Genomic DNA, 22,730 nt, shown 5'->3' with positions numbered 1-22,730 from the left:
TTGAACCTGCTTTGATCCACCAGAGTGCGCAGCCCCACCCTCCCGGAGCACTGCTTTACTGTGTTATATCCGAATTCATGTTATATCGGGTCACGTTATATCAGGGTAGAGGTCTATCACTATCTGTTCTAAAGTTTTAAAAGTGCCTAAAACAATTTTCTATTACCACCTGGCATTTGCTGGCAGGGTAAAAATTTGAATTGGTCTGAGTTAAGAATAACACCATTGGGACTCAGTAGCCTCAGATTCCAACACTTGACTAATAGTGTGTCATCTGAAATATCTTGATTCATAGCATTGCATATGTGGCCCAAGTGGAAAACAGAAAAAGGTTGGAGGAAAAGCTTCAGAATGTCAAAGAAAATCATTACTGGCTTTAATTTGTCAGCAAAGGGAGTAAACAGAAAACATCATAAAAGCAAGAATTGAAAAAGATGTAGTATGTTAAAAGAAAGCAATGTCGAATGTCAGCTATTATCTCTCAAGCATTTAGTAAATCAGAAATTGAAAAAAACAACTAGAACTCATTTTAAGGTCCCTGAAAAAATGTGTTGCTTTTGGACTAAAAGTAATCATGCAATATTTGTAATCAACAGAAGAGTGAGCAAATGTGATTTGTTTCATTAGAAAAAAGCTGAATTAATTGTTTACTCTCTGCTTGTGCATCCTCTATTTGTCTATTAATGGCTATTCCTTCCGCTTATTGGATAGGTAACAGGACACAAAAGTCCCCTTCCTTTCTATTATTTTCCCCACTTTGTTTTCAGTTAGCAGAACTCATTACTGGCAAGACTAGAACTGAAGAAAAAAGCATACTGTTTCATTTAAAAGTCTGAGCTGAAGCCAGTTTAGGGACATGACTGCAGCACATTATACCGTGAACTCAGAGACCTCAGTTTTGGAATGAATCAATCTGGATTCCTAGGCACACAACACAGCAGAAATGAAGGGAGGGACCCAATTGCTTCACTTTCAGCAGCACTAGCAACCAGTTTATGGGCAACATTCCATCTGTCTCTGGGTCTATTCATCAGTGGTTTATCTGTTAGAGAAGATAAACACAAAATAAGTAGAGATCATCAAAATACAAAAGTAAAATAAACAAGTAAAGGGGGGAGGGATATATAATGCAGAGATTCCTGGATGTAAAAGCATGGGGTTATCCAGGGGCATTTTTCATAACAAGATGGTAGTTCTTAAAAGAGATTTACAATCTCTGGTCCCCAGATCTTAATATCAACCATTGTTTGCTTTAATAAGTCTATAAATGTGATCCAGTTTATAATATTTGCTTACCCTCTGGTAATAGGGCAGATGTTCTGTGTAGCTAAAGGATAAAGACTAAAAGCAAAGTGGTGGAGGGAATTAAAATCTAAAAGTATGATCTCGTGTACAGACTTTGAATTTGTGATACAAACAGTATAGCATAACTCTGCACCTAGGACTGGGAAAGCTATATCAGTATAAGCACTAGTAAATTGATATAATTGCATGCACACTACCAATATAGTTAAAACTTTCTAGTATAGACAAGTCTTAAGAGAGAATCCCTGCCTAGAGAGCATATAGTTTAATAGACATGACAGAAAAAGGGTGGGAGAAAGGAAGAATTATTATCCTCATTTTATAGATGGAGAGCTGAGTCCCTGTTAGACTTTAGCCCTGATCCTGCAAACCTTTATGCACAGGCTGAACTGAGAGTATAGTCCCATTGAAATCACCAGTAGTAAAGTTCAGCATGTGCCTAGGTGATCTGCCCAAGACTTCCTCTGTGATCAGGCTGTGAATTTAACCCAGATCTCCTGAATCTCAATCCAGTGCCTTAAGCATATGACCAATCTTCCTTACTAGTAAAATGTAAGAAAAAATATTAGTAATAAAAGAGCCCAAAACTATTCCAAATAATATAGGCAAGTAGTCCCCTAATGGACAATTTACAAACATCTGAATATATGGAAAATTTCTTCTAACCTCAGACAGTTAGTGACTTTAGGGCTTCATGACCTAGAGTTTGAGAGATTGTATCCCTTGTAAATTTATAATTAGGGAGTGGAGACCTATGACTTGTAGATCTAGAGCTTTTTTGAAGAAGAGGAGTCTGGGGGCATCTTAAAGACTAACAGATTTTATCGGGCATAAGCTTTTGTGGGTAAAAAGCCACTTCTTCAGATGCATGTTTACTTACAGTTACAGGCATAAATATACTGCCCCTCAACCTGAAGCAAATACTCACCAGCAACTACACACTACACCACAGAAACACTAACCCAGGAACCAATCCCTGTAACAAACCCCGTTGCCAACTCTGTCCCCATATCTACTCTACATCATAGGATCCAACCACATCAGCCACACCATCAGGGGCTCATTCACCTGCACATCTACTAATGTGATATATGCCATCATATGCCAACAATGCCCCTCTGCCATGTACATTGGCCAAACTGGACAGTCTCCACATAAAAGGATAAATGGACACAAATCAGACATCAGGAAAGGTAACATACAAATGCCAGTAGGAGAACACTTCAATCTCCCTGGACATTCAATGACAGATATAAAAGTAGCCATCCTGCAACAAAAAAACTTCAAAAACAGACTTCAAAGAGAAACTGCAGAACTACAATTCATTTGCAAACTTAACACCATTAATTTGGGCTTGAACAGGGACTGGGAGTGGCTGGCTCACTACAAAAGGAGTTTTCCCTCTCTTGGTATTGACACTGTCTCATCAATTATTGGGAGTGGACCACATCCACCCTGATTGAATTGGCATTGTCATCACTGGTTCTCCACTTGTAAGGTAACTCCCTTCTCGTCATGTGCCCGTATATCTATGCCTGTATCTGTAATTTTCACTCCATGCATGTGAAGAAGTGAGGTTTTTTACCCACGAAAGCTTATGCCCAAATAAATCTGTTAGTCTTTAAGGTGCCACTGGACTCCTTGTTGTTTTTGTGGATACAGACACACAGCTACCCCTCTGATTTTTGAAGAAGTAAATTCCGCTTGCTACTGAACATTCTAAAAAACATTGGCGGCAGCATTTCGAGATATATATTTCAAATCAAACCAAATGAAAATGAACCAACAACATTTATTAGAAAAACTAGAAATTACAAAAATTAATAATTGTTTATCATATCCTAATTATGTTGAATGATCCATCTATTTTCTCTCTCAGAACATTTTCAAGGTGGAACATTGAGCAATTTTTTGTGTATGAATAATTGGTCTTTCAATATAAGGTCAAAAGCTGTTTTTCATATGGTCCAAGCAATTGAATTTCTTTCTGTTTATGTAATTCAGAGGTCAGGCTGCTTGAAGTACTTCATGCACTTTTGTGACTGCCAATGAGAAAAGGCAAGCTGTTTTTGCAAAATTGAATTGAGCTAAATTGAAATTTGTTTTTCATTTAAAATAGAGATTATAAAGAAGTTAGTCAAGCAGAATTTAAAATGGCATAAATATTGAAGTGTGACAGTACATGTTAAGCAAAAACTGCCTGCTTCTCAAAGAAAATGTAAATATTATTAATCTTTTTAAGGATGGGGTTTTCAATAGCGCTCAGGTGGAGACAGGACAGGTTGGAGGAAGTTGCAGCAGGAGGTGGGAAGGCCGAAGAGAAAGAAGTATGAAGTTCAGTTTTAACCACAGTGAACCTGAGCTTGCAAAAGCTTAAGCTTGCTCCAGGAGATGAAACACTGAGGAGAGAGGGAGAGGTTTGAGGTGGAGAGTAAAATCTGCAAACAGCTGATGGTAACTGAAGTACTGTGTTTGGATGAGGTCACTCTCGGATAAAGCGTGGAGAAGAGGAGAGGATCAAGGACTGAGTCCTAAAGGACTGTCAGAAAGGGAGGAGTAAATTGGAAGGGGAGTCACTGAAGGAGTTGCCAAAGGAGCAGATGGAGAAGTGGAAAGAGAATCAGAAGTACATATTGTCCCTGAAGATAAAGGAGGGTGTGGCATATCTAAAAGTCAGGAATGAACCACCAAGTCACAGATGGCAGACAGAGGAGAATGTCAAAGAGGCATTGTGATTTGGCCAGAACGATCACTGGTGACTGTGGAAGGTAGTTCAAGAAGAGTGGAGTGGGGAGAAGCTGGATTGCAGGGGTTCCAAGAGAGAGCTAAAAGGAGATAAGACTAGGCAGTGGGAATAGAGTGCACATGTGAGAGATTTGGAGGCAGGAGGAATGAAGTAGATGGGGTGGCAGTTTGAGAAGCTGGTGGGATCAAGAGAAGGTAGTTTGGGGATGCGGAAGAATGAAAGCAGAGGAAAGGTGCCTGTTGAAAAAGCTTGACTGAGGCTAAGGAAGAGGTAGCAGAGGAGGCTAGGAGGGTACAGGATTGGGGGGATAACAAACAAGACTAGGAGGTATTGCCAATACAGAGAAGGACTGGGATATCATACAGGAAGATCTGGATGACCTTGTATACTCAAGTAATAGTAACAGGATGAAATTTAACAGTGAAAAGTGCAAGGTCATGCATTTAGGGATTAATAACAAGAACTATTGTTATTCTGGGGAGGCATCAGTTGGAAGTAACAGAGGAGGAGAAGGACCTCGGAGTGTTGATTGATCGCAGGATGACTATGAGCCGCCAATGTGATATGGCCATGAAAAAAGTTAATGTGGTCTTGGGATGTATCAGGCGAGGTATTTCCAGTAGAGATAAGGAGGTGTTAGTACCGTTATACAGGCATTGGTGAGACCTCATCTGGAATACTGTGTGCAGTTCTGGTCTCCCACCAGATGAATTCAAACTGGAACAGGTACAGAAAAGGGCTACTAGGATGATCCGAGGAATGGAAAACCTGTCATATTAAAGGAGACTCAAAGAGCTTGGCTTGTTTAGCCTAACCAAAAGAAGACTGAGGGGAGATATGATTGCTCTCTATAAATATATCAGAGGAATAAATACCAGGGAGAGAGAGGAATTATTTAAGTTCAGTACCAATGTGGACACAAGAACAAATGGATATAAACTGACTATCAGGAAGTTTAGACTTGAAATTAGACGAAGGTTTCCAACCATCAGAGGAGTGAAGTTCTGGAACAGCCTTCCAAGGGGAGTAGTGGGGGCAAAAGACATATCTGGCTTCAAGACTAAGCTTGATAAGTTTATGGAGGGGCTGGTATAATGGGATAGCCTAATTTTGGCAATTAATTCATCTTTGACTACTAGCCATAAATATGGCCAATGGCTTGTGATGGGATGTTAGATGGGGTGGGATCTGAGTTATTACAGAGAATTCTTTCCTGGGTGTCTGGCTGGTTAGTCTTACCCACATGCTCAGGGTTTAGCTGATGGCCATATTTGGGGTTGAGAAGGAATTTTCCTCTAGGGCAGATTGGCAGAAGCCCTGGGGGAGTTTCACCTTCCTCTGCAGCGTGGGGCATGGGTCACTTGCTGGAAGATTCTCTGCACCTTGAAGTCTTTATACCATGATTTGAAGACTTCAATGGCTCAGACACAGGTTTGATACAGGAGTACGTGGGTGAGATTCTATGGCCTGCATTGTGCCAGGGCCGCCCAGAAGGGGAAGGGGGGGCATGTGGGGCAATTTGCCCCAGGCCCCACAGGGGCCCCCACAAGAATATAGTATTCTATAGTGTTGCAACTTTTTTTTTATGGAAGGGGCCCCCGAAATTGCTTTGCCCCAGGCCCCCTGAATCCTCTAGGTGGCCCTGCATTGTGCAGGAGGTCAGACTAGATGGTCATAATGGTCCCTTCTGACCTTAAAGTCTATGATTCTATGGTAAGACTGGGATGGACACTTCTGAGTCAGAAACCAGGTAAAAGAAGAAGAGAAGGCAAAGGAGAGAAGTGAGGAGGAAGGGGAATGGAAACTGAAGGAGGATTATATCAGTTTTCTCTTCAAAGCAGTCAACAAAATGGTGGCTAGAAAATAGGAGCTGGTAAGGGGTCCCCATTTAAAAGGGGACCAAACTGAAGAGGGAACACATTCTCACATGTATTTATGAGACTCGAATATAGTTCCCTTCTACATTTCCCACTAACCCCAATACTTTAAATGATCGCTTTTAGAAACGTTTTCCAGCATGCTTTGCATTTCCTGTAATGAAAAATGCTATCCTTCATTAAAGCCTTGGTTACATTCTTGGCATTTTCCAGCTCATTCTGTATTTTTCGCAAGTGATCTATAATTTAATACTGTTGTTGATATTCTTCATTATCCCATCAATCTTGTAACAACACTACCAATTTTCCCTTCTACATATTTCAGAGTATGGAAAAGGTTCAATAGGCTTCCCTTTGTGTGGAATCCAAACACATGTCCCTTGCTAATTACTTCACAGGGAGGGCAGAAGAGCAAACGCACCTCTTCTGTGCTCCTCCTCTCTCGCTGAAGTCAAACTGATATTAGAAGCAGAAATACATTTCTCAAGCATCTCTACATCTCTCTGTTTGGTCATTTACGCCAAGCCAGCCACTAAAGATCTGAGCACCTAACCTGTATTCTGTTATTTATTAATCCTGTTTATGTATCATCTATAAACCCTAGTGGATATCTGGGCTCCATTGCCCTAAGCATTGAAAAGACACAGTCTGAGAAAATCCCTGCCACTGAAGAACTTACAAATGAAATAGACCAGACAGACAAAGTTAGTATTATTATCCCCACACTTAGGGTGACCAGATGTCCCGATTTTATAGGGACCGTCCCAATTTTTGGGTCTTTTTCTTATATAGGCTCCTAGTACCCCCTACCCCCGTCCCAATTTTTCACACTTGCTGTCTGGTCACCCTTCCCACACTATAAATCCCAACACTATAAATGAGGAACTGGTAAAATATCTGAAAGTGCCAAAGTGGGTATTTCAACATCGCATTTGTTGTCAAAATAAATAAACTGATGAAAAGCTCTACAAGTGGGACTTTCTTTTGGCAAAGTACAGTGCAGCCAATATATCCCTCTGACCTCAGACATTATCAGCCTCTCCCATCCTTTGTCTGCCTTTAGGCTGTAAACTCATCAGGATAGGAGCTCTTTCATACTATGTGTCTGTACAATGCCTACAATGGAGCCCTGGTCTTGGCTGGACCATCTAGATCCTACCATCATACACATGTGAAATAATAATAATGAGTAGTTCAGTTTTTGACAGAGCTCCTTTTAAATAATATGCACTTAGGTATTTATTTATTTTGTAATTCTTTTTACAAATACTTTATAAGGGTCTCTCTGCTTCTTTGCTATTTCAATGAGACTTCTTGGCAGATCTAAGAGCACCAACAGCAGATATGGTCCGGCCACCCCCCTTTTCCCTACTCTGCATCTCTTTCCACTCTCCTGCCTGCGATCTAGTCAGTTTCAGATTTGTTGCCGCTAGTAATACTAGTAAACACCTTTCTGCAAAGCCTAGGGAAGTGTGTGTGTGACCGCTACTTCTAGAATAGTATAGGAGACAAGACGCACAGCTAACTCTAAACAGAGAAGTGAAACTGACTATATACAAAGGGACTTAGGTGTTGCAGTGCCAAAGTTTTAGGCTTCTGGAACAACAATGGGATCCACAAAGCCTGAATGAGGTGCTTAGACCCCCTTTACAATGAATGTGGGGAGAGAAGCACCTAACAATGGGATCCACTATGCCAACTTAGTAGGTGGGAGCTGCCTACACTAGCCAATGGAAGGTGCTGATGAGAGGATGTATTCTAAGCCACATCCTTCTCACAGAGTTTAGCACCTAAAACCAGACTGCAGGGCGGCACCTATCTCTGCTTGCAATCTCAGCCAGGAACCCCTTTCCTGGACTTAAGGGCCTAAGCCCTTTCTTGAAAGAATGTGCACCTAACGCCACACCAAAGGGCCAGAGGGGGGCTCCCTTATAACGTTCAGCTCAATGGTCAGAGTACTCACCTGGGATGTAGGAAATCCTGGTTAAATTCCCTCCTTTACCTGATAAGGAGAAAGGAGTTCAGCCTGGATCTGCTACCTCTCAGGTGAATGCCCTAACTCTGGCATCCTGGGAAGCTTTACAATGGAAATGTAGGTGTTGAGTGAATTTAGGGGGGTTGTGGATTGCTGTGGTGCATAAAACTGAGAGATACCAAAAACTGGGGTTTAGGTTCCTACATCCCTGTGTGGTTCTGGCCCAAAGTGCTGTTAAATAGATAAGTAAATGCAGAAAAAATAGAGAACATATTTTTTTTCTTTTAATCTCTTTCGTTTATAGAGTTAGAGTAAACACAGGCATTACCTATAACAGGGAAAGAATACAAATTCTCACATAGATGTCCTTTTCACTCCTGTTCCTAAAGAATCCCAGCCTTCTCACATAACATTTGTTGATTTAGTTAATTGCAAGTATTTCCATGGCTGAGGCGGATTAGTTATCTCTGTTAATGTAGTCTGTAGTAGTTATTTCTGGCTTTGATTTAATATTTGAGTTGCAAGATATTCAGTGGTGAAACAAAATGTAATTTTTAAAGAAGTTCATTTCAGAGAGTTAAAATAGGTCCCTAAATGTATACGGGTACAGAAAAAGAAGTGTAGAATTATGGAAAATCTATAACTTGGTACACACAGAAAGATACTTGCATAATGACAGGTTTCAGAGTAGCAGCCGTGTTAGTCTGTATCCGCAAAAAGAAGCCACAAGTACTCCTGTTCTTTTTACAAAAAGATACTTGTCCTCTTAGTGCCTGGGGGGTTAACATGCTTACGTGACCCATTTGATCTAGCGCACATACCTATTATAGAACTGTATGATTTCTCCCCACATTTTCTTTATACTATTTCAAACACTAATAATTTTATTTCATGAAACTTGTCACTAACACAGTATTTGTTATTTATTTATTAAGATCGGAAATGTTCAGTTGTCTAAATACCTTTTCAAGATTTTTAGTTATTGACAAAGGGAGTTTTGGTTACAAATATAAATTGCAAGAGAAATACGTAGGTGGGTTGAGTGAGTGCACATATGCAGTATGGTCTTCTTGAAATCTGAAACTTCTTTCACTTTAAACTCCTTTTGGCCTTGATTCTGTGATTGGATCCATGAGCCTGGACCCCATGCAAAGCCAAACTGAAGTAAATGGGGTTCCACACAGGCAGAGGGGCCATGATAACTGATTCAGATGCAGGATTGTAGCTTTTCTACAGTATTGTTCACTATGGGACTGATCCTGGTCCCATCTAAGTCTGGGAGAGTTTTGCAGTGGGCTTAGCTTGGGAGCAGGATTGGACCTAAACAGAACACAGAGGGAAAGCTGAAAGCTATAGTCTGATTATTTTAGAAGTAAACTATGGTTTTGTGAGTTCCATTTTGCCACTGCAAAATTAGAGGCCAGGTTCAGGCCTGGCTGAAAATTAGGCACATTTACTTTTTGTTCTTGTTGGAGATTTTAATTCCCTAGCCAATTAAAATGGATGGTCAGGGGACTGTTAAGAGGAAACTAACTCTTTCACCCCTAAGGCTTGAGTTCAGATCCACCCCATGGCAATAGTAATGGAAAGGCATTACCATCTGATGGCTCTTTGGCCAACGTGATCTAACCACGGATGTCCACATTGCAGTTGGCATCCTTATTGGCACCACAGCCTCAACAGAAAGTCAAAGGATTATAGTGGCATGGAAATGGACCTACTCTCTTGCTTCTAAAGATGATCCTATTGAATTACGGTTAAAGGTCTATGACTGTGGGGGAAGTGGTAAGCTTGAAGTGCTGCTGCCCATGCTGTAACTGTCTTACAGATAAAAATGGACTTCAGTCTCCAGTGTTATCAATCTGGTATCTCTCTCAATCCAGCTCTCTGAAACAACGACAACAAAAAGGCGGTCAACTGAAGTTAAGCCATATTAGTACATTTAGCCGCACTAGTATGTGTCTGCTGAACAATTCTGGTACTGTACGTTTAGCAGCAGTTAACTGGTTAATGTACATTTGGTATTGTATCATATTTTAAAATAATACCCTATTTATATGTTTTAATAATTCAGAAATGCAGGTGTATTGAATATTATATTTTTCAGTAACAGATTTAGACACAGCTACCAGTCCCTTATGCAATCAGTTCAGCATTTAAAATCATAACAGTTCCAACCTAATTTTGGCAGTTAATTTTAATTGAATGTATTTTAATATTTTCTTTGGTTTCTTTTAAAATCAGCTCTCCAAATATACAATACTTGTGACAGCTTGTGTAACCTTAGTGGTCTCTTTCCACATTCAGTGATTGTAGATTAGAAAATGTTTAATGAAAAATTGTTTAATAAAAAATACTCTTTTCTGACCAGCTCTAATAATAATGAACATCTCTGGAATGTAAAGAAGTTAGAATCTTCAATGGTGGTCCGTAGATCAGAAGTTTCCTGAAGAGAGGCAGCTTGTACAAAATTGAATCATCTCTCCCTAAATAAGAAAGAGAGGTGTGAGCATAGGGCAGTCAGAAGAGCTAACTCAATAATTTGGAAAGAAAATAAATGGAGGAAAGGTGAAATTCCCTACATATTAAGTGTTAATATATGTTTTGAAGCAATTGGGGGACATCTGGGACACAAGGAAAGTATTTAATAATTCCCACCTTCTTTAGAAATCTGAGATAACGTACAATAGATGTAACTTATGGGGAAATGTTCAACAAAGGAGTATATTCTCTGAACCATGTTCTATACAATTAAAAATACAGTTATAGCCATTAGTATTATCCAGGTATTTATCATGGAAAAATATGGAACAACCAAATGAGCTTAGAAAATAGAAGGTGGTAGAGAGTAAGAACAAAGAAATTGCAATAACTGAAGAATCCAGTCAATTGATTACCCTTCCTTAGGAAAAGTTTCCCTAAAAATGATGACATATTATAGGTTATATACTATAATTATGGAAAACAAGGTTAAAATTTTCCTCTAATTTTGGGACACTTAGGTCATAGGTTTTAGGGAAGTTGAGCACTTACAACTTAGACTGAAGTCAGTGGGAGTTGTAGGTGCTCTTTAGATCAGATCCCAGGTGTGTCAACATTCGGTATCCAATGTCTGAGGCACCCCAGATCAATGGCTACTTTTGTAGCTGTCAGCCTGAATAGTTTGGCATCTTTAATTAAAGGGACATTGTCATAGAAATCTAACTATTTAAAAAAAAAGTTAACTGTAGTTCCAGGTAATATATCTGCACTTCGGTTCCCCTTCCAATTTTTGTGATTCTCCAGTCAAATTTTACTATTTTAAAAGAATGCTTTACTGTTCTTTTATGCCTCACAAATGGGGGAAATGGACTGACAATGCAAGATAAATCTATCTAGATTATTTTAGGGTGCCCTTCGTATTATGTAATATCTGAATGGCTCCAAAGAATTAAAAAGTTAAACATTCCTGATTTGGGTGAACTTCTCTGTGAAAGAAAAGTGATTTTCCACAGGTGGCGATGCTGGATCTGAGATTTGGTGGAGGCAATCTGGTTTTAAGAAGTGGTTTCCAGTCTGGAAAACTTCAGCAGGTGGAACTTTGCTGCTTCTATGGAAAAGAAGTAGTAGGATGTCTTTGGCTATATCTACACTTGCATGCGGATTCGGGGAATTGATGTGTATGTGTTCGCGCATATTCCCCATACCGTGTACCAAGTGTCCACATATGCTGTGCTGGAGACAGGTATAAACTGTGTAAATGCATTTATTTTTATCCACACTGTCTCTTTTATTACAAGACATCTGCACTACCATTTCAGGGGTGGTATCTCAGGGTTCTATATGTCACCGGAAACATTTAAGAAACTGTCATGTTGTGTGTTTTTGGTACTGTCCACCGCCTTCCCACATTTGTCAATGACAGTTCCTGCTTATCTTTCTCTCCTGCCAGACTGGGTGGAAGATAATGGAGCAACTAGATGAGGTGGTACTGCTTCTGATTCTTCTTGCAGGACAAATGTTTATACGGTGGAGTAGATGATCTACAAGATGCTGGAAGGAATCTGAGCAGAACTTTCCAGCACACTGAAGATAACTTGCTGTGAGATTGAATTTGGGTCTCTTGAAATATATATGGTTCCAGAATGCCACAGTATGCCCATCAGTGGACTGTCAGTTCTGGTGCAGGAAAACCAGCACAGTGTGGTAGAATCACATCATTTTGGAAAACTGGGATGACCAGCAGTGGCTTCAGAACTTCCAAATGGAGAAACGGACCTTAATGGAGCTGTCTCAGGAGCTTGCACCAGAACGCTTGATTCAGGAAAGACATACCAGTGCAGAAGTGGATGGCTATTTCCCTGTGGAAGCTGGCAACACCAGACAGCAACCTGTCAGTTGCAAACCACTTTGGAGTTGGAAAGTCCACTGTTGCTGTCATGGTTGGGTTTGCTAGGCAATTAACAGTGTAATCTTCCCATATGTGGTTGTGATAAGCAAAGTTCTGGAAATAATAGCTGGATTTGAGAAGATGCATTTTCTGAACTATGCAGGGGCCATCAACAGCACCTGCATCCCAATACTTAGCACACGAAAAAGAGGCAAGTGAATATGTGAACCAAAAGGGACATTTATCTACCCGTTTTCTGTGTTTGCTCATTCTGCCAGGCTCGGTGGACCACAGAGTTATGTTCAGGAATACCAACATGCGAAACACATTCATGATGCCAGGGTGCTGAGGAGATCGGGGAAGAAGGTACTTTATTCCCCAGAAATGACATAGTTCTCTACGGTGTGTCTGTGCCAGCAGTTGCTTTGGCGGACCCTGCCTACCTGCTCCCAACTTGGCTCATGAAACCACACCCTGACATCAATGACCCTGGAAAAGGAATTTAATCACTAAGTTGTAGTTAGAGAATGGTTGTGAATGTACGTGTGGTAGGCTGAAAGCTTGTTGGCAGTGCCTGCATGTACCTATCAGGATGCCAGTATGACCAACACCACTGGCATAATTGTCAGCTATTGCACCTTCCACAAAGTTTGTGAGTAAGGGGAAGTACTTCCATCCAGAGTGGGCATGGATAGATATGGTTTACAAACTCTGTACAGACCACTGGATCCCACCCACATCCACACTGGTCCTGATTCCTAATGGGCAAAGGAAATCAGGGTTGCCATATGTGCATGCCTACTGCAACAGCAGGGAGGCAGCGGATGACGTCTGCCTGTGCTGAGAGACATCTTCACACCCTGCGCTGCTGCTGGAAAGGCACAAGAAGGAACATTGGCACATAATTGTGGGGCTTCATAATTCTGTAAAGGTTTTGTTCCCCTGTAGCTAATAGTTAATAGCTGTTCGTTCCTGTGACTATTCATGCATTACAGACATGTATTGCTGTGCACCTCCACTGGTTTTACACCTTATGGGTGGGTTTGTACTATGGAGGGTGACAACCAAGCTGTATTGTGATCACTGTGTAATGCTTTTGTGTTAGTCTTGCAAACAGGTGTTAACATTATGTTACTAGAAGCGCACAATCTGTTTAAACAATCTTATCAATATTTCCTTAATGGGGAGGGAATAGGGTTCCCACACATTCTTTTCACCATTGCTGGTCGGCAGTGATAAGTGCACTTACTGCTGTTATACATCACTATGCCCAAGGTTGAAACTGGTCAAATTGTGGTGGGGGTGAGGAGAAGGGGGCATTTAATCACTGTTCCGTGGCAGATGCCTTTGCTGTTACTTTAATTGTGTTTCCTTGTTCTGTAAATGAATCTAATGCACTTATCTACCCATTTTCTGTGTTGTAATTACCAATGCTTTCTAAGCACATAACAATGCACTTTCCCCATCCCTCTGGTGTATTCTTTAGAATTTTGATATTTATGGGGTCCTGGGTGGGAGGAAGAGAGTATGGGAGGGGTTATCAAACCAGAGAGTTACACAGATCAAAGTTGTGTGCTGTGAATTGTGGAGCCAAATCCTCAACTTGAAAACATTATGTTCATCATACTGAGGAAGGAGGGTCCACAAGCAAGTCAAGGAAACCAGAACATTTCTTAAAAGTGATATGTGAAATTGAAACTTTAAAAAGGAATGTAAATCAAGAGACAACTGGTCTGACTTCGTGAACAATGTCCAAATGTTAATATCTCTGAACCCTTCTCCTTGCTTTTCCCCTCACCATACCTCTAATGAGGGGGAAATGACGGTGGAAAAAAATAACCAGGGATGTCTCTTGCGCAGGGTTTGGAGGCCAGATGTTTGCTGGGCTTCAGGGGCTGCCTCGGGCTCACTGTTCCCCTCCTGCATGCTCAAAGGGGACACCCTTTGAGGGGTTTTGGCTGATGGTGGAAGGTGTCCTGCAGGCTTCTCCCCATCACTCAGTGGGATTGGGTCCTCCTCCTCAGCAGCACCCTTGGCAGCCACTGGAGAAGGAGGTTGTGCTGGTTCCCAGATAGGTGCAGTGGCCACATCAGCAGGCGGGCCCTGAACTTGTTTGGCCACTAGTATTATTAGTGACTCCATTATGGCATGCTCCCAGAGTTCTCCTCCATCTGCTGGGGCGCTGCTCCTGCCCTCCCAGAGGAATGGCTTCCCTCTTGGGAGCTGAAGAGCTTGCCAATTCAAAGACACGGGTAGCATTATATTTTTTCCCTTTGGAAGAAGCAAAGAAATCCCCTCACATAATATAACTTTGCTGTAGCCGGCCACAATATTGATACTTTTCAGCATTTCAGGAATGCGACTGTTAGACTACCCTTGATTCTCAGACAACTTTTGCAACCCCTGAAGAACAAGAAGAGACTAATAATGGTAAGATACGTGATTTTTTTTAAATGGAAAGGTTTACAGTTTCTTGAGGGAGGCAGGGATTCAGTTCCTTTCAGGGGCTATGTTACACGTTTTCAATGTCTTACTTAAAGACTGGCTATCATTTGGAGAACATAGCAGTTTTCAAAGTACCAGAATGGAAGAGAGAGGTGGCTTTCCAGTCCTGTAGAGAAGATCTGGAAATCTGTGCCAGAGTGATGTTTCTGCTAGCTCTACATATTGCTGACTGGGAGGTGTTTGGCCAGCTATGAAAATGGATCAAGAACAAGTTGGAGTTTCTGCTGCACCAAAAATTTGCTAAAATATGCTTACAGGACTGGGAGGCAGTTTGACTGAAAATTAACGATATTCTCAGCTAGCATACAGCATTTCCATGGAAGGGGAGAAGCAAACCACTACCCCCAACCCCTCCCCCGGCTTTGCCAGAAAATCCATCCTCTGTACCTACTGACAGCAGTGAAAGGGACAGGGAAAGAAAGAATCACATCGCAACTTAATTTAGCTCTCTGAAATGTTAGCTCAACTCCACAAGCCACTCACCTCCACAGAAAATTGACACCACATTGTGTTTGTGCAAGTGCCATAGCAGAGTCTTCTCCCACCCCCATTTCACTCAGCTTGTGCAGAATGGCTTGGTGCAGGGAGAGGCCAGACACCAGGGACAGGGATGGTAAAAAAGGGAGAAAGGACTGCTGTGACGCTCTTTGTACAACCATAGGTTTCCATTTCTGTTCCAAGACCTAACTGCCTCTGCACCTAACCCTCCTCCCCACCCCTTTACAGCACCCATTTGTAAGAAGACAGTAAGGCTGGGGGATGGAGGGAAGCACAGACACTGTCTTCCAAGGAAATAAAGAAAGACAGCTGTTAATAACTTTTACAACCAATTGCATATTTTCTACAACTATTCCATCCACAACGAGGACCTTTCTAAACACCCTTCTTCTGGTCTACGTGGCCCTCAACTCTTCAGTGCCTTTGTGCTGGCTGAGAAATGCACAGGCAGAGAGACAGTGATAGTTCTTTAATCATCTATTTTATAGCTTCTGCTATAATGGTTCAAGGGAAATCAATAAACTCATTGATTTATAGCTGTGTCTTGCTCTGGGACTATTTCATGGTGGAGCTGGACTTAAAATCAGGCATATAGCACTGAAACAAGGGGGGGATATTGTGAGGGGAAGGTGTGGGGTCTATCATAACTTACCAGCCTCCTGTTCTGGTTCCTTCCACTGCTTGGGATTCTCCTCGGGTTCTTGCAGGGGTGGGGGAGCTTTGCTCAATAGGGTCCTCTGGATAGATGTGCAAAATGACACATTTCTCTTCCTCTAGATCCCCTGGGGCATTCTCAATGGTGACTGCTGCCTCCTTACGCCTGGCACTCCTCAGAATCCCATCAGACAACAGATTGGGTCAGAGTCAGGAAGGAAAGGCTCACTGCACTGTGAGATGAGGTTTGGAGGACTATTGAAACTCGGGACCTGTTACATGCCCTGTGCACACTGGCACAGGTAGGGGGGCATGCCACAGTCTGAGATACGTACTTACCCACACCTTTCAGACATGCTAGCTTACTTGCCTTCTACTCACCTTCAGATATGTGCTTCTGGGGTTTAGATGGGGACAGTGGGGGGGGTTATGGCACAAGTACATGCATGGACACATGTACAATCACTGGTGTAGATGTAGCCTTTGTGTCTTCCATGACAGTGCCATAGGTTTACCGAATTTCCTTGTATCTGAGTCATTCTGTACAATGCATAACAATTGTTGTGTAGTGATTTGCAGGGCTCCACTAATCCTTCTATTCACTGGCCTCTTGAAGATTAGGATTCTGCAGCCTTTGCAGGTTGAACCCCTGCTATTTCTACAGAAACAAAGGAGTCTATCCCCAGGGAAACATTTGGAGGAAACTTGGCAAATGCACAATCAGAGTTCCCACTCCCCTATGTATTTTATTCCCATGTAGGCAGCATAGGGTCCTTCATTAGATGGTTAAATTGTTTAGATCTTCTTTGTAAAGAAAGTAGGAGTGGCCACAGGCATTGCTTGCAGGGCACCGGGTGATCAAGTGTTCTTAATTTCCCCAAATTGTTCTGTCTTCTATCCCCTTTTCCTTTGTTCTATAATTAGGCCCAGATGTTCCTATTTTTAACTCTTCTAGTCCTCAGGTCCAAAATATGTTTCTGATTGTCAGAACTGTCCTCCTTTGAACTTTTCCCTCCCTGACTCAGCTGCCGCGTATCTAAGCTAAACTGCAATCTTGTGACATGAGCAGCTTAGTCACACTTGCAGCCCTAGGGTAAGTTCTGTTCACCTCAATACCTCAACTCAGCCAAAAGGAAAAGAAGGGAGAGGTGTGAGAGAGCAGATGATGCTGTGGTGGTTGATGCTGCCATGTATTGCGAGTGTTCTTCATTTTGACTTTAGCTGAGTGTTGACCCAGAGCTAGTGGGACTGGGATGGGCCAGAGCTGTGCTTCAAGACTTTTTGTGGGAAAAACAGAACAGTGCTTCACATTCCTGACTATCGTATAGGAGCAGCTGCTCACAAGCCATCAACTCCCCTTCTGAGTACTGCAGTACTTTTGACTGGGGTTTTGCCTGATACATATGTTTAGCCAGTACAGGAAGTGGACTTCCATGCAGACCTCCTCCCACTGCTCCAGAAGACTAGCAGAGGAGGCACAGCATGTAAGGGGGAGAGGCTGGGGGAAGAGAGAAGGCAAAGAAGGAGGGGGAAAGTAAAACAAAGGAAGGAGGGTAATGGAGATAGGGACGTAGGGTAAAGCAAAAATTAGGGGAAAGTAGGGAGAGCAGGAGTATGCCAGGTGAGGGTAAGGCAGTGGCGTAGCCAGCTTCTAAGAGGAGGGGGAGCAAACATAAAAAAGGCGCCCCCCCCCCTTGGCCCCCCCCCCGGCCCCCCCCCCCCCCCCCCCCCCCGCCCCCCCCGCCCCCCCCCGCCCCCCCCACACCCCCCCCCCCCCGCTCCTCTGGCTGCGCCTCCCCGCTCCTCCGGCTGCGCCCACCGCCCCCCCCCATGGCTGCCGGCCGCGCTGTGGACCGCCAGCCTGCGCCCCCCCCTCGCTCCTCCGGCTGCTTTTGGAAAGGCTGGGGAAGCGACTGCTTCCCCTGCACCCTGCTAGCTATGCTACTGGGGTAAGGGGGGAGACAAACATAAAATAAATGGTAACAGAAAGAATAAAGATAACCTGTTTGGAGGACAGGAGGGAGGGAGGATGAAGAGAGAGAATGGAGAAGAAAGGGAGAGATTAGAACAGAAAGCAAGAAGGGAGAGAGATCAGACAGTCACCTGGGGAAGATGAGAGGAATGAATAAGAGAAGATAATATGAGGAGACAGAAAATAAAAGATAAAGACAGAAGACAAGACTGATAGAAGGATGAAGGAGATGGAAAAAACTACCTTGCCAGAAACGGTGCCTCTGCTTTGTTACTGACAGGAAACCCTGCTTCAATAAGAGTCAATTCAGGCATCAGGAATTATAGGAGTGATAGACAAGGGTCTGACCATCTAACCTTATATAGGAAATCTAAAGGCAGAAGGCAAAGTGGAAAGGGAAATCCACAAGAGAGTTAACTGGCTCTCAGAAGCTACTAGGTCCTGTGCTCAATATTGCTGATCAGCCAGTGAGAATGGTTCTGAAGATGTTATGCTTCTCTGTGTAGTGTTTTATTGGTTGTGCGCGTTGTCTCTCTGTATCCTGCAGTGAACTCATGTGTGGGTGTGGAATTTTGAACTGGAACAGATCACTCCATCTCTGCAGCTCATGCAGCTGGGTTGATTGTCCTAATAAACAAGTAGGATTGTTTATATATAATTTGCTTCCAGATTCTTACTGTTCCTCCAAACACAACAAAAATTGTGTCAGACTTCTTTTGGCTTTGCAGTATTTCCAGATTGCATCAGGTTTTTTTCACAACATTTTCCATAGGCGGACCCTTGAAGAGAAAAAAATTCTCTCCCTTCTCCTATTTCTTTAGATCAGCTAGAGTTCTGTTAGCTGCCGATACCTCTATACCTGCCAGAATCTTACTGCTAGACCCCATGGAGTCTCTATATTTACCCAATGGGTTCCCACTTACACTCTAGGCCCACTGGAAATGTTTTATCTACTTCCGTAATTGCCACTATATCTCAGCTAGCAACACTACTATAATGTGGACCAATGACGAAAGTCACTGTTGTCCTGTCTCATTATATAATACCATAAGCAGTTTCATTGCTGTTATCTGTGTTGGGAGTAGAACAAATATTTTTTTCATGCGTACAACACAGATGCACACAAAAAATCATTACATTTTCCTTTGGGGAAATATTTTGCTATGGACTGTTAAGAGCCCAAGAATATCTAGAAAAATCAAAGATTCATATGACTGGGGTTTGTCCTGTGAAAAATGTGGATTAGTAGTGTTCTAAAAAGTGTCACGAAAAGAGAGAGTTTGCAGCTTGTTGGAGATATTTCAGACAAAATGGTATCTATAGGACAGCAGTGCCAGAATGCAGCTGTGAGGTTCTTCCAGAATTTTGCAATTTCCACACACAGGTTTCATAGGTAGAAGAAATTAATGTTCATTTAGGGCAAATTCCCTTTTGAATTTATTTTAAAGGACAAAAAAAAGTTATATTGCAACATTTGCATCTTCACATGCTGACTGAATTAGGAAGTGCTGATGCATGGTCATCCCATAATGATGCTACATAATGACTAGGAGACACAAGGTCATTCAATTGGAATGTTGCATAGGCACACAGTTATGAAACCCAAAATAAACTTGATCACCAGCTGCCCTAAAAGCCTACTGTGGCTTGAAAATTGCCAGACAGTCCAATGAAAACCAGCACTGTCTTGAAAATATTGAGATATGTGGCAGTGGCAATTTTATTTCTGATCAGAACAGCAAAAAGCCTCATGTACTTATTACCATCCCTCAAGGCTAAAGACCAAATGATTCTCAGAAGCTCTTGACTTGGGGTAGGGGGAGGGATTTTCAAAGGCATAAATGGCAGCTAAGTGCCTAACTCCCAGTGACTTTCGGTTAGAGTTAGGTCCCTAACTACCATTTGTACCTTTTGAAAATTTCCCTCTGGATCTTGGAAAAACATCTTCATTTGAAATGCATTCACAAGTTCTGTCCTTAAGAAACATCTCTCTATCTAAGATACTTGTATCTTACTGTAGTATTTGAACCCCTCACACTCTTTAATGTGTTTCTCCTCACAACACCCCAGTGACGTAGGGAAGTGCTATCATCCCTATTTTACTGGCGGGGAACTGAGGTACAGAGAAGCAGCGTGACTTATCTAAGGTCACACAGGAAGACAGAACAGTGTTTGAACCCAGGTCACCCCTTCCTCATGAACATGAAGTTCATTGGCTGTAGATATTAGCTAGTGGAGAAATTAGCTATAAAAGAGACACCATTTTAAAGAACATAAAAGTTTTAAACCGTCTCATTTGTTGATTGTACTCTATGTTCCCATACTGTGGGCCTCATTCTTATTCTCTGATCACCTACGTCACTTTATGCTCCATTGGCTTCAGTGCAGTTACTTCTCATTCGCATCACTAAAAGTGAGGAGAACCAGGTCCTGTGTGTAACATACACAAAACCCAGCAAATCCCCATGCTACTCCTAGGTGAGAGAACACGAACAAAGTGATACAGATTAATTCACAGAGAAGAATGTGAACAGGATGTTAATTTCACTGAAAATTCCTTCTTTAATAGACTCCTGATAGTTTTTTGTTAATAAAATCAGTTCTTGAAGAATGGCAATCAGTGGTTTTTTATCAGTTGTTTTCTGGTTCAAACTACAAATGCCCAGTTCAGTATGCTTTGCTGACATTTTCTTAAACTCATGTAACAAAATGAGGACATGCAAGGCTAATATTTTACAAATAGGAGCCTAAATTTATCTATAAGTATAGGTAATTGGGTACACAAAAAGGGTAATAGGGAGAGCATAGGGTTACTTTTGTTTGCCCAGATGGGTGATCTGATTGGCCTACACAATTACCTGCTTTCATGGGTAGCCATATTTTGTGGGCAAAACTTAACCACAAATTTTATTACTCAGATGCTTCAAGTATTTCCATTGTTAAACTGTCATTAGAAAATTTTATACTGTCACTCTGACACTGAAATGCTTCACGCTGGTGGCCTAACAAAGTTTGAGGCCAACATGCTGTTAAAACTCAAGAATAGTTCCTTAAAGTCAGTGGAGCTCTGCTGCTGTAAAACAAGTGCAAGGGAGATCAGAATAAGCCCCCACCTTTCTCCCCCCGGGGGATGGAATGGAATGCTAGCATTGCATTTCTGGCCATCCTTCTCAGTACTGCTTTATCCACAGCTGAACCACTCTGAACTTGAACTCCATATTCATATGGGCCTCATAGTGGTACCATGTAGGCACTTCCCAGAGTTGTGCAGAGCTGCTCTGCTCCTGGGTGAACTCTGAGATGAATTATGTCTTATGGAGCTTTCGTCCCTGAGCTTCACAGAGAGACCTGTTGCTACACCCATCCAGGAGGCTCGGTTTATGTCTCCTGAGTTGGTCTTGCTGTGCAGACTGGTATGGAGGGGTCTAAGCCCTGAACCCAACTCCTTCTCTCCCCATTCCTGTTAGGTTGCTGTACGCCTGTAGCGGAGTTGGAAAGGACAGTCTTTGCACTCGCCCAAGTGAGGGAACCATCACTCTGCTTGGCAGATACATGAGCTGTGCATAGGTGGGGGAAGGGCTCCTTGTGCCCTCCCTTACAAGGTGCTCCTGCCTCTTCAATTAAAAAAAAGATCCTAAAAAGCTATGGCTGGTATTGGCATTTTCAGCTGAAGATAAAAACATGAAGTGGCTCAAGTGCAGGTGAAGCAAAAGAGAAGCTGTGGCTGAGCTAGCGCTTTGGTGTTTAAAAGCACTGGGTCTTCTCTAGTAAAGGGTTGTGTGACCTGGGACTCCATTTTAAAAGGGGAATTCTTTCCACTAGTTCTGCACCAAGCTGAGTATTCTCTTTAATGATCACCCTCCTTCAAGAGCCCCAACCTGCCAGGTATTGAGCATCTTCTTCTGGGTCATGCTGCGCGCCCCCAATCCTTATTGAAGTCAGAGCCAGGCTTGGATCACAGGAATTCCTGACCCGCAGTTTGGTGCTCAGGTCACTAGTCCACAATACCCTTCTATTATTCTATTTAATGTAAAGCAGTGCTGGCTGGAGAAAACTTAGGCTCTGCCTCAGCCCAAGGTCTATGCTGGCTTCTGTCAGCATGCACCCTACCACAGATCCCTGCAATGGAAAAGAAGTCAATGAGAGTTGGAGCCTGAAACTGCTGTGACAGGTTAGATCACAGAAACCCCCTGGGAGCTGCCACCTAATGTGCCAAGACTACCTCAGCTCCTGTTTTCCCCGCCAGCTCAGGACCCCAGCACCCTGTCCTGCTGAGCGAGATACTCCCGTCTGCACCAACCCAGACCCAGGGTCTGAATTACTTGCCCCAAAGCTGCAGGTTTACCTGAAAACAGCTCACAGAAGTGTGCTTGTCTTTAGCACTCAGATGCCCAATTCCCAATGGGGTCTAAACCCAAATAAATCCGTTTTACCCTGTATAAAGCTTATGCAGGGTAAACTCATAAATTGTTCGCCCTCTAGAACGCTGATAGAGAGAGATGCACACTTGTTTGCTCCCCCAGGTATTAATACATACTCTGAGTTAATTAATAAGTAAACAGTGATTTTATTAAATACAGAAAATAGGATTTAAGTGGTTCCAAGTAGTAACACAGAACAAAGTAAGTCATCAAGCAAAATAAAATAAAATGCGCAAATCTATGTCTAATCAAACTGAATACAGATAATCTCAACCTCAGAGATGCTTCAGTAAGTTTTTTCTTCAGACTGGATACCTTCAAGGCCTGGGCACAATTCTTTCCCCTGGTACAGCTCTTGTTCCAGCTCAGGTGGTAGTTAGGGGATTCTTCATGATGGCTCTCTTTCTT

The sequence above is a fragment of the Trachemys scripta genome, chromosome 1, assembly GCF_013100865.1.
Source record: "Trachemys scripta elegans isolate TJP31775 chromosome 1, CAS_Tse_1.0, whole genome shotgun sequence".
NCBI classification, from domain to species: domain Eukaryota; kingdom Metazoa; phylum Chordata; order Testudines; family Emydidae; genus Trachemys; species Trachemys scripta.
The sequence above is the reverse complement of the archived record's forward strand: the minus strand, read 5'-3'. Positions refer to the sequence as shown.